We start from the raw sequence: 13,536 nt of genomic DNA, 5'->3' as shown, positions 1-13,536 counted from the left end.
CTTCATAAGAACGGTGAATGAAAATTGTTCCTTTGTGGTACTGCTGCTTAGGACAAGGTAACACGTTGAATATTTCACTATGTGGATACAGATCTTCATGTAATTCCTCTTGTCAAGAAAGGCCAGAAAGAGGCGCAAAGTCACACAGAACCTAGAGGAATTTGGTCCATCAGGTCCCTGCTTTCCTCCATGAGCCACGTTGTCTAATCCCACTCTCCTGCTCATCTTCCCCAATTTTTTTGATAGCGAATATACTTGACCACTTTCCCCACATCTCTATTTTCCTTGACCAAAAGTTGGCAGATTTTTGTTAACAGAATGTATTAGGAATAAGGAGCAAAAGTGGATATATGTAGAACTCACTCAAAGGGCTAAATGGCCTCTTGCCTCTATCGCTCAACTACTCACACTCAGAAAGCGGAGGTGCATCTCATTTACATAAAAAGGCGTGTTTTGATTAAGAAATGTGACCTTACCAGATTTCTGCACCCATTCTTCACCGACCAACCACACCCCCTCCCACTTGAATATAACAGAAGGTTTGACATCCGAGAAGAAATATTCTTAGCTAATTTCAAATTTCATTACTCAATGGGTGCGACATTTATTTCCATTGAAAAAGCGAAACTAAGAGACTGAAGACACAAACCATGAGTATTTATGGGACTATTGTATTGTAACACTGTGAAATTCCCTGGACTCCAAAATGAAGGCTTCATTTTTCTTTGCCCCATGTTTAAAAAAGCTGACGGAGATGATTTTTAGTTCAAGTCCTTGGAGGCTGAGAACTCAGTTATGGCAAACTGACATTTTAAAGGAAGAACCATCTATTTTGCTAACAACTAGAGTGATATTTTTAGAGTTAGAACAAAGTCATCCAATAAAGAACCATAACTTCTTAGGGTCCCTCGAGGAACTTTTCCTCATTACAATCTGTCCAGTCAGGAGTTGTATCATGTAGTTTTGTTAATAAGATAGACAAAGTATTCTATTGTTTACTGTATGCAACCCAAAGACACACCTTATTTAATTGTGTTTCTAAACATGTCAGAACTCAGACAAACCATCAACTCCCTAGAGTTTAGAAGAATGAGAGGAGATCTAATTGAGGTATATAAAATGATAAAAGGTATTGACAAAGTAGACACAGAGAGGCTATTTCCTCTTATGGGGCAATCTAGAACGAAGGAGGATTGGGGGATAGCCAATGTCATCCCATTATTTAAGAAGGGTAGCAAGGATAACCTGGGTAATTATAGGCCAGTGAGCTTAACGTCAGTGATAGTGAAACTGTTGGAGAAGATTCTTAGAGATAGGATCTATACACATTTGGAACTGAATGGTCTTGTTAGCAACAGACAGCATGGTTTTGTACATGGGAGGTCATGCCTCACTAAATTTAATTTGAGTTTTTTGAGGTGACAAAAATGATTGATGAGGGAAGGGGTGTGGATGTTGTCCACATGGACTTTAGTAAGGCATTTGACAATTTCCCTCATGGCAGGCTGGTGCAAAAGATTAAATCTCACGGGATCAGGAGTGAACTAGCTAGAAGGATTCAGAACTGGCTTGGCCATGGAAGACAGAAGATAGCGGTGGAAGGGTGTTTTTCTGAATGGAGGTCTGTAACTAGAGGTGTTCCGCAGGGATCAGTGCTGGGACCTCTGCTCTTTGTAATATAAATGACTTGGAAGAAAACGTAGCTGGTCTGATTTGCAAGTTTGCAGATGATACTAAGATTGGCGGAGTTGCGGATAGTGATGAAGATTGTCAAAGAATACTGCAGGATATAGATAGACTGGAAAATTGGGCGGGGAATTGACTGATGGAATTTAATCCGGACAAATGGGAGGTGATGCATTTTGGTAGATCCAATTCAGGTGAGAGCTATAAAATAAATGGCAGAACAATCAAGAGCATAGACACACAGAGATCTGGGAGTACAGGTCCACAGATCCTTAAAAATGGCAGCACAGGTGGAAAAGGTGGTGAAGAAAGCACATGGTGTGCTTATCTTCATCGACTGGGGCATCGAGGATAAAAGTTGGCAAATTATGTTACAGTTGTAAACAACATTGGTTAGGCCACATTTGGAATACTGTGTCCAATTCTGGTCACCACACGTCCAGAAGGACATGGAGGCTTTGGAGAGTGTGCAGAAAAGCTTTACCAGGTTGTTGCCTGGTATGGAGAGTATTAGCTATGAGGAGAGATTGAATAAACTGGGATTGTTCTCCCTGGAAAAAAGGAGGCTGAGGGATGACATGATAGAAGTTTATAAATTTATGAGAAGTATAAATAGGGTGAACAGTTGGAAGCTTTTTCCCAGGGCAGAAATGGCAATTACAAAGGGACACAAGTTCAAAACAAGGGGGGAAAGGTTCATTGGAGATGTGCGGGGGAAGATTTTTTTTTAAACACAGGGTGGTGGGGACCTGGAATGCACTGCCAAGTGAGGTGGTTGAGACAGTTACGTTAGCCACATTGAAGACTTATCTTGATAGGCATATCAACAAACGGGGAATAGAGGGATATAAGCGGCTGGTTTAGATTGGTAAACGCGATCGGCGCAGGCTTGGAAGGCCGAAGGGCCTATTCCTGTGCTGTACTCTTCTTTGTTCTTTGAAAGGTCATAGTTTAGGAGAAGGGGTAGCAGTTTTAAAACAGAGATGAAGAGAAATTATTTCCATCAAAGGGTTGCAAGTGTGTAGAATTCAACACCCCAGAGCATCGTGGATACCGGGACATTGTAAATTTGAGGAGATGGACAGATTTGTAATTAGTAATGGGTTGAAGGGTTATGGAGAATGGGCAGGAAAGTGGAGTTGAGATCAGCCATAATGGCAGAGCAGGCTCAAGGGACTGAATTGCCTACTCTTTGTTCCTATGTTCATATTAATACAAAAGCAAAATATTACAAATGCTAGAAATTGGAAATAAACCCAGAAAATGTTGGAAAAACTCAGCAGTTTAGGCAGTGTCTGTGGAGAGAGAAACAAAGTTAACATTTAATGTCCATGTTAAGCTTTGTATGAGGGAGGGGGAGAGAGAGTGTGTATGTGTGTGTGTATGCGTGAGAGAGGACATTCAAAACAAAACAGAATGAATAGCTCTTACAACAAAGTGCCTGGAATGACTCCAACATGATCTACTCTTGAGCACAAGTGACAGACACAAACCTTAAATTTACAATTCTCTGGCAGGTAAAGAGGGAACTGCATGGTGATCTGATCATACTTGCCTAGAATAATGTGAAGATTAAAAGGCATGGTGTCGTCATTCTGATCCTGCATTTTAACCACACCAGTACACAAATTAAACAATGGACTAAGGGTTGGGTTATTAACTGGTTTTGTTCTGGTACGCATGGTTTTCAATAGACGTTTAATTGTAGGTTAATAAAAATGTGTTAATATGGCCTAATCTGTCCCAACATTGCAAGTGTATAAATTTATCTACCCAAAAAAAGATTAAAATCTTGGATATGTCATAGGAACAACACGTGGGGAAGTGAGAAAGGGAAGAAGACTAAAATGAGTCAATGCAAACTGCTGGGTAGCAGAAGTAAAATTTAATGCAAAGCGAGATCTTATTTATGCAAATAACAACATAGTGACTGTGTGACCAAGAAGGTTTGCTTCAGACAAATGGCTGATTGTCATTGAACAGCGAGGAGGAAAACTGAATTGCTTTTGTTTCCTATGCTGAGGTCAGTGTTTTCCTTTCTGAGTCACACAACAAATACAGCCAAGAAGGTAGTCAAGCAACTTCTTTAAAGACTCAATCAAAGCTACTCTTAACCTCACATAAAGGTATTAACAGCTAGTAGCTGAGGGAAACTTCTCTCCTTTTCACAGCAAGCACATGGTTACAAAGAAGCACCACAACTGTTACTTAGACTAGATGAAGTGAAATTAAAGTTGTGAACCACAACTCTGACACACAGAGTAATGAATGCTGCAAAACATTACTCGAGAGTGGCAACCATCCTCTTTCCTAAATATTCATTTTAAGGATATGGGTGTCGCAAGGCCCGTTTGTAGCCAGTCTTGTTGCTCTAAGCTGGTTGTGGAGGGATTTCTTGTTGATGGTTTTTGATATAATTGGGAGTTACTTATAAACCAGAAAGGATAAGGACAATGCCAAGAACCTAATCCATCCCAGAATAGCAGGTGGACAAAAAAAGGACACAAGTGATCCAATTAGGTTTTTATGACAATAAAGCAGCTTCATTGTCACTTCTGCAGATGACAGCTTTTTATTCCCACATTCTTAAGAAATGAAACCTGAATTTAAATTCTAAAACTGTAATGCTGGGATTTGAACTTATGTTCTTTGGGCTATTGGCACAGCTCTCTGCAAGGTGGGCTATTGGCGCAGCCCTCTGCATTGCCATTACACTATCTGAACTGCTGCTGGATATCAATCAGTAGCTGGCTCAGAAGAAGCACCACCAGAACTGGGTAGCTGTCTGCACCCTTGGTTCTGGTGGATGTATGGTTTCCAATACAAACTGAAGACAGAACTTCTTTTAATTCTTGTCTGCATTGTGACAATTTGTTGTGCGTTAATTCTCTTTCCACCCCCTAATTGGTGAAGTTTGTGTTTCCACTTTTTAATTGGTTATCTTATTTGCAAACAAATTTAGCCAAGTTTCAATTTTATTTCCAAGCACATTTTAAGACAAAAGTATTTCCACCGACAATTCTCCGACGTACAGCCAGTAAAGTAATTCCCCACCTGGAGTCAGACTGACAACTCTTGATGATGGTTGTTGCTGAGGTTATTGTTCCTAGAAATAAAGTGACAAAGAAATTGGGCGTAATTTATCACCTTGCCGCATCCAGCAATCAGCCTGGCGAGCCAGGAAAATAGCGTGCAAAGCTAAAAATCCAATTTGCGCCCAGCACAAAGCCGATTAGCATATTTAAAGTAGTATTTGAATATGCATAGCCCATTCGAAACCCAGCATATGGAATCTTCCGGACATCCGGCTCAGCACCATAAGGGCACAAATTAGTACAGGTCTCCACTCACACAGACCTGGAGTGGTGGTCATGCCAGGGGGCTTGGGAGCCATTGAAGCTACCCACGGTAGTCAGGGGCATGGCTGGTCAGTGCCCATCTTTAATGCCCACTGGACACCCTAGCAGAGGACACTGCCAATGTGCCAGTTGAGTATCGCCAGTGCGCCTGGAAGTGGCAGAGGTGTGGGGCCTGGGTGGGGGCCATGACAGGGTGCACGTCGGGGATGGGATGCCCGATTGCTTTGCAGCCATGAGAGCAGGGCACCGGGCTCACCGGCATGATTAGACCCCCTCACAGTACTGGCACATAACTCACCACTCTCCAAAAAGGTGGCTGAGTGTGGGACGATTGAAGTGCAGAGCACACCCTAGATGCCAGCACGCTCCATTAATCTCGCCGTAATGACAGTTAGGATCTGAGGGAAAATTCCACCCATTATCTGCACAAAACTACAATTATATGCATAATATTTTGATGGGTTTCTGCTCACGTCTCCACCAAGCTTGCACTCAATATAAAGGATCCCATACTCCATTCCACAGCAGCACTTATTTCCTTCCCTGCATCCAAAGAACCATAGAATCCCTATACTGCAGAAGGAGGCCATTCAGTCCATCAAGTCTGAACCGACTCTCCAAAATAGCATCCAACCCAAGCCCACCCCCTCGCCCTATCCCTATAGCCCCGATGGAGATGACAAAACATTTAGTCAAAGAGGTAGGTTATGGGATGTCCTGAAGGAAGAAAAGGAGGTAGAGAGCGAAGGAAAATCTGCCACATCTCCTGGCCAAACAAGATCTTCAACTTAGACTTGCATGAAAAAACTGGCTATCACAGCATTATAAGTGAGATCAAATACCACCAACATTCAATGGCTTAGCCACGTATTCAGAAAGCCATCAGGGAGAATAGCCAAAGTGGTCCTTAGATGGACAATGCCAGGAAAGAGAAAGCCAGGCAGGCCAAAGACAAGCTGGCATAGGACTGTGATGGCTAAGCTGAGTGAAATGGGGCTCTTGTGGTGAGAAGCACAATACATGTCTAAAGATCAAGAAAGATGGCATAAGCTTATAGCACTCTTACGTCACTCAAGGGACAAAGAGGATTAGTAAATCAGCCAGAGCTTAGGGCCTTGGCAACTGAAGGCACAGCCGCCATTAGTGAACAATTAAAACCTGGATGCTCAAGAATCAGAGGAACAAAGACATCTCAGAAGGTTGTGGGGCTGAAGGCTATTAAAGGGTTTAAAAACAAGGATGTAGGGCAACAAGCACAGGGGTAATGTTTTGAATAGGACTTGGAGAGAGATTGGTCACAGGCAGCAAGGTTTAGAGAGGATAGAAAATGGTTGGCCAGCTGAGATTGATAGTCTAGTTTAGAGCTTGAAATTTCTGAGGAGGAGTCACTTGGGGCAGAGGATGATGAAGGAAAACAGTGAAGATGGCACTATTTTGATGGTATTTGGGTGGGCGGAAAACAAAAGATTCAAATGAGCAGAGATCAGATGAGATGCTCAATGGAAGAGGAGGAACTGCAAGATTGGGAAATAGACTAAGATTTGATTTGGCAAAACCAGTATTTATTGCACATTCCTAATTGTCACTGAGAAGGTGATGATGAACCACAGTCCATGTAACAAAGGTACATCCATTGTGCTGTTAGGGAAGTTCTATGTTCTTGACCCAGCAACAGTGTAGGAATGGCAATATAGTTGTAAGTCAGAATATTGTGCGACTTGCAGGGGAGCTTGCAAGTACTGGCGTTCCCAGGCACGGTAGCACAGTGGTTAGCACTGCTGCTTCACAGCTCCAGGGTCCCGGGTTCGATTCCCGGCTCGGGTCACTGTCTGTGTGGAGTTTGCACATTCTCCTCGTGTCTGCGTGGGTTTCCTCCGGGTGCTCCGGTTTCCTCCCACAGTCCAAAGATGTGCGGGTTAGGTTGATTGGCCAGGTTAAAAATTGTCCCTTAGAGTCCTGGGATGTGTAGGTTAGAGGGATTAGCGGGTAAAATATGTGGGGGTAGGGCCTGGGTGGGATTGTGGTCGGTGCAGACTCGATGGGCCGAATGGCCTCCTTCTGCACTGTAGGGTTTCTATGTTTCTATGTATCTGCTGCCCTGGTTCATCCAGGTAGTAGAGGTCATATGGATTTGAAAGGATCTGTTGAAGAAGCCGTGGCAGATTTTGGCAGTGCATCCATTATATGGTGCACACTGCTGCCACGGTGCACCAGTGGAGGAGGGAGTAAATGCTTAAAGTGATGGTTGGGGTATTAATCAAGCAAACTGCTTTGTCCTGGATGGTGTCAAACTTCTGGAATATTCTTGAGTTGCACTCATCTGGGCAAGTGGAGATTACTCCATTGCACTCCTGACTTGTGCCTAGCAGATAGTGGGTAGGCTTTGGGCAATCAGGAGGTGCATTAGAGGCCACAGAATTTCCTGTAGCTGCTTGTTTTAAAATGAAAAAGAAAGTGTTTTTCCCTGCAAGCTTTGTTCCTACCGTTAAGCACATGACTCAGTTCTTGTCAATCAACCTAATTAAAACTCTGAGCTGAAACCCCAGGGGAAACCTAAGCAAACACAAATACATTAGCTTAGCTTAAAAAAACACCCCATTTACTTATCCTGTTCCCCCAGCTACCAATTTAAAAAGATTCCTTAAATAAATCGGCACCCTGAAAAACAGCTGAATTTTAAACATACCCCTTACAAGAAACATGATATAAATATATTTCTTAAATGCACAGTATCATTACAGTGGTTAGATTCTCTCATATTGGAGATGGCCATTGCCTGGCGTTAGAGTTATAAATGTTACTTGCCATTATGAGCCCAAGCTTCAATGGTGTTCAGGTTGTGCTACATGTGGCCACAATGCTTGAGGAATTGGGAATGGAATAAAACACCAAGCAATCATCAGCAAACATCCACATTTCTGACTTGATGATGGAGGGAATGTTGAAGCCGGTTGGGCCTAGGATGCTGTCCTAAGGAATTCCTGAAGTGATGTCTTGGGGCTCAAGTAATTGTTGGAGGCTAACCACAACCATCTTCTTTTGTGCTAGGTATGATTCCAACCAGTGGAGAGTTTCCCCTCATTCCCAGTGGCTATTGTTCCAATACCATCCTTTAAAATGCATTTGGACAGGTTCATGGCTAGGAAAGGTTTAAAGGGATATGGGCCAAATGCAGGCAAATGGGGCTAGTTCAGGTTAGGAAACCTGGTCAGCATGAATGAGTTGGGCCAAAGGGCCTGTTTCTGTGCTACATATCTCTATGACTGTATGACCATCTCTTTTGACTTGCACTTATTACACTTCTGTCAGGTTGACCTCTCCTGCCTTTTATCCTATCATAGACCTTGTCCTCCCCTCCCCAGCCTTTCTCTAGCTCATTGTTTGTTGAAAACTGGTTATGTCTATTATTTTCCAATTTTGACAAAAGACCACATACCTGAAACATTAACTGTTTCTCTCCACCAATTTTTCCTGACCTGCTGAGTAGGTCTAACATTTTCTCTGTAGACTTCAATCATCTGCAGTATTTTGTCTTTTGTATAAGTATTGTGCTTAACAGGGAAGACAGAAGTCTCACCCATTACTAGGGGCTTGAACTGTAATTAACAAGGAACAGCAATGAGAAAGAAGCAAAATATCTTTATTAGAGGCATTGGTCCTGCCAGTCTATGCCCCTCCTCCAATACAGATGAACAAGCAACTCATTCCCAAAGCATTGTTCTGCATTAATAATCAGAGGCCCAAGTTGCCACACTACTCTGGTCCAGGAAGGGGCATATTATAAGCCAAACGTCTGTAATGTAAAACTTCAACTTGATGGACATGGACTGTTTTCCCCTCCGAGCGAACTTTCTGTTTAAAGATTTCTAATACTAGCTTTTCATATGGATCTAGTGAGGGAAGATCTTCAAAAACATCTCACTAGCATTAAGCTCATTAGAAAGTTCACAGGAAACCAAGTAAATTAGTACCACGTACCAAGCAGTTAGTCACACTATAAAACCTCAGATTTAAAACGCAAACTTGGAACATAGTAAGAGCCTATTTGTTAGTAATTGTTTATAAGTTCAAGGGTGGCATGATGGCAGAGTAGATAGCACTGCTGCCTCACGGCACCAGGAACCCAAGTTGAATTCCAGCTTGGGTGACTGTGTGGAGTATGCACGTTCTCCTCATGTCTGCGTGGGTTTCCTCCAGGTGCTCCAGTTTCCTCCCACAGTCCAAAGATGTGCAGGTTAGATGGATTGGCCAAGGTAAATTGCCCCCTAGTGTCCCAAGATGTGTAGGTTAGATGGTTTAGCAGGGTAAATACGTGGGGTTAGGGCAGGGAGAGAGCCTGGGTAAGGTAGCCTGTCAGCAAGTCATGTAGACTTGATAGGCCAAATATGGCCTCCTTCTGCACTGTAGGGATTCTATGATATCATAGTTTTTCCGATTCATCTTTTATTTCTTCCACAAGCACAAATTAATAAATTAGATAAGGATTCCCTATAACAATATCTACTGAAGAGTACTTTTAAAATGCCATCATTTTGCTGTCCTGTTGCCAAGCACTGGCTGGGATTTCAGGTTCAGCTGATGCATAGCTTTTGAGCACCAGAAGAGAATGATGTTCTAATGGCTACCAAATGACCTATAAAGCTTTGGCAGTGCCAACAAAGCCCACTGAATATTGTTACCACAGCACATCCCTAGCATGAGAAGCCCTCCTCATATGAACTTTCCAGGATCATTTCTTTAAGTTTATTTATTGTCACAAGTAGGCTTACATTAACACTGCAACAAAGTTATTGTGAAAATCCCCGAGCAAGCATCTTTTAAAGACTCATGTATTACCCGTGGAATTCAGAATTTTAATCAGCAAATTAGGGTTCAAGCTCAGCAATTCCGTCATGTTCTGATCACCACATGCACTCAGTGCATTGGGGTAATGGGCATCATCCATAGAAGATAAAACACTTTCACCAAAACACTTTACCACCAAAAGGCATAATTCTTTCAACCCCCAAAAAATATCCAAAACGCACTTTTACTTATTTCCATTAAAAACAAACTTTCAGCGTTTTAGATTAATGTTAAAATAACTAAACAAAATACATTCTAACTGTACATTTTAAAACACAGTCTAAGCTACTTACTCCACTGACCTACAAGGGTTAACAGCAATGATGTAATGTCCCAAAGCACATCTCCTTAACAACCGTTCCAGCTCAGTTCCAAGGGACACGTCACATGATAATTCTCAAATCAACCTGTCTACCCCTGGAAACAGCACTCACTCCGATTTCAGAACATGTCCCTATTTGCAAATTGTTCCTTCAAGTCCTGGGTGGGACTTTAACAGGGGGAATAGCGAAGAGCTGAGCTTATTCCACATAAACCAAGGTTTCATTACATTTCGGGGGGTGGGAGACATTAGTTAAAGGAATTAACTGTCTCACAGCGATCGACGTCAAGTTGTGTTCTATTTCCAAGTGTGTTCCTTCCCCCAGAAACATCAAAGCAGCTTTCAGGGTTGGTTATCTAAAGGTTTTTAAGGGTAATGAGCGACTGTCAGAACAACCGGGGTAAGTGCTATGAAAATCTGATCCCGTTGCAATATTCTCTCAATGTTCCTCTCTTCCTTTTTGCAAACACGGTCTACAGTGGGCTGGACAAGCAAAGCAAAAACACTTCACAACCAGTAAAACACCAGGCACAGCTCGGAAAGAAAAAACAGGTGTCGCCGCGAGTGGGTACAATACCTTATCCTGAGCTTCCCTGTTAACAAGTAAACTTGTTTAGCTGTACATTTCCGAGTGACCCGGTTTCTCTGGCAGACTCTCGCTCTGTGTAGAAGATGCGCTTCCCTTTCTAATGGGGGGGGGGGAAGCAACTCCATGGAGAGTTTGAATTAAAGGGATCGAGTTACCCCCAATGGGCAAAAACCAGGTAAATAAAATAATAGTCCTTCGCTACTTGATTATTAGCTGGAGGAGGGAGAAACAGACAAATAGTAAAAGAGCTTTAAACCTCCCTCTTCCCCCCCCCCCCCCCCCGGGCCTGGCGAGTGTCGAAAGTGGGACATTCAAACTTACCCGGTTAAGGCAGCAGAGACTCTGCAAAATTCCTGTCTGCACCTTCCCTTACTCCAGTTCCTGGGCTCTGCCCATCCCCGTGTCAATGTGGAGTCTTGTTTCTCTGTTTCCTTCCCTAGATCAGAAAGCCAGGTGGCGGAGGGAGGGGGAGAGAGAGCTTTGTACAGTTTCTAATCCCTTGGATCAGCCAGTCACTTCCTCCCGGCTCAAAACATATACAAGTTCAGCAGCTCCTCTCAAAGGCACCTCAGTGACACCGGCTCCCTGGGAAAAGAGGGGGTGGCGGCGAGAAAGGGACAAATGAAAATAATACCGGTGAGGGAGGGAGTGCCCAGGTTGTGATGTGCAAAGGCCGGAGGTGGGTGGAGCTGGGAAAGTAACCTGTGTTCAGAGAAGAGCGGAGCCCAGCCTGCCCGGGATAAGCACCACCACCGCCAGAGGGAGCCGCCCCTCCAGCACTGGGCGCCAAAGCTGTGAGGCTGGGCTCAGTCTGTCCTGGGTGCTAGTGTCCTGTCACTGGACTCAGTCTGTCCTGGGTGCCAGTGTCCTGTCACTGGGTTCAGCACGGGGCCAGTACTAATATTTAGGTATAGAGTCACAGAGGTTTACAGCATGGAAACAGACCCTTCAACCAAACTTGTCCATGCCACCCCTTTTTTTAACCCCTAAGCTATCCCATTTGCCTGCATTTGGCCTATATCCCTCCATACCCATCTTACCCATGTAACTGTATAAATGCTTTTTAAAAGACAAAATTGTACCCACCTCTACTACTACCTCTGGTAGCTTGTTCCAGACACTCACCACCCTCTGTATGAAAAAATTGCCCCTCTGGACACTTTTGTATCTCTCCCCTATGCTCTAGTTTTATCTTCTATGGATGATGCCCATTACCCATCTAGCTAGTTCACCTTTGATCCCATGAGATTTAAATCTTTTCTGCACTCTTTCTAGTTTAATAATATCCTTTCTATAACAGGGTGAGCAGAACTGTGCACAGTATTCCAAATGTGGCCTTACCAATGTCTTGTACAATTTCAACAAGACGTCCCAACTCCTGTATTCAATGTTCTGACCAATGAAACCAAGCATGCCGAATGCCTACTTCACCACTCTGTTCACCTGTAACTCCACTTTTAAGGAGCTATGAATCTGTACCTGTAGATCTCTTTTTTCTATAACTCTCCCCAATGCCCTACCATTAACTGAGTAAGTCCTGCCCTGGTTCAATCTACCAAAATGCATCACTTCGTATTTATCTAAATTAAACTCCATCTGTCATGCATCAGCCTACTGGCCCAACTGATCGTGATCCCATTGCAACCCTAGATAACATTCTTCACTGTCCACTATGCCACCAATCTTGTTGTCATCTGCAAACTTACTAATCATGCCCCCTAAATTTTCATCCAAATCATTAATATAAATGACAAATGACAATGGAGCCAGCACCAATCCCTGAGGCACACCGCTGGTCATAGGCCTCCCGTTTGAAAAAACAACCCTCCACAACTACCCTCTGTCTTCTGTCATCAAGCCAATTTTGTATCCATTTGGCTACCTCACCCTGGATCTCATGAGATTTAACCTTATGCAACAACCTACCATGTGATACCATGTCAAAGGCTTTGCTAAAGTCCATGTAGACAACATCAACTGCACTGCCCTCATCAACCTTCTTGGTTACCCCTTCAAAAAACTCAATCAAATTTGTGAGACATGATTTTCCACTCACAAAGCCATGCTGACTGTCCCTAACAGTCCTTGCATCTCTAAATGCCTGTAGATCCTGTCTCTCAAAATATCTTCCAACAACTTACCCACTACAGATGTGAGGCTCACCGGCCTGTAGTTCCCAGGCTTTTCCCTGCAGCCCTTCTTAAACAAAGGCACAACATTTGCCACCCTCCAATCTTCAGGCACCTCACCTGTGACTATCAATGATTCAAATATCTCTGCTAGGGGACCCGCAATTTCCTCCCTAGCCTCCCAACATGCCCTGGGATACACTTCATCAGGTTCCGGGGATTTATCTACCTTGATGCGCTTTAAGACTTCCAGCATCTCCTTCTGTGTTATAAGTACACTCCCCAAGACATCACTGTTTATATCCCCAAGTTCCCTAACATCCATGCTTTTCTCAACAGTGAATACTGATGAGAAATATTCATTTAGGATCTCACCCATTTCTTTTGGATCCGCAATAGATGACCTTGTTGATCCTTAAGAGGCCCTACTCTCTCCCTAGTTACTCTTTTGCCCTTTATGTATTTGTAGAAGCTCTTTGGATTCTCCTTTGCCTTATCTGCCAAAACAATCTTGTGTCCCCTTTTTGCCCTCCTGATTTCTCCCTTAGCTCTACTCCTACACCTCTATACACTTCAAGGGATCCACTTGATCCCAGCTGCCTAGGC

The 13,536-nt window shown here is 43.4% G+C and overlaps 1 protein-coding gene across 2 annotated transcripts in view; it reads right to left on the bottom strand.

Annotated features, from left to right (window-relative positions):
* The window catches only part of fhip1aa (FHF complex subunit HOOK interacting protein 1Aa), a 170,104-nt gene extending 158,727 nt beyond the window's left edge, over nt 1-11,377 (bottom strand). Inside the window, exon 1 of one of the 2 annotated variants that reach the window (XM_078212504.1) lies at nt 11,123-11,377. The gene's annotated coding sequence lies outside the window, so the exon portion shown is untranslated. The remainder of the gene's footprint in view (nt 1-11,122) is intronic. The other variant, XM_078212515.1, reaches the window with a different exon arrangement.
* Between the last annotated feature and the right edge of the window lie 2,159 nt (nt 11,378-13,536).

Source organism: Mustelus asterias, chromosome 1 (genome assembly GCF_964213995.1).
Source record: "Mustelus asterias chromosome 1, sMusAst1.hap1.1, whole genome shotgun sequence".
NCBI lineage: Eukaryota > Metazoa > Chordata > Chondrichthyes > Carcharhiniformes > Triakidae > Mustelus > Mustelus asterias.
The sequence above is the reverse complement of the archived record's forward strand: the minus strand, read 5'-3'. Positions and strand labels throughout refer to the sequence as shown.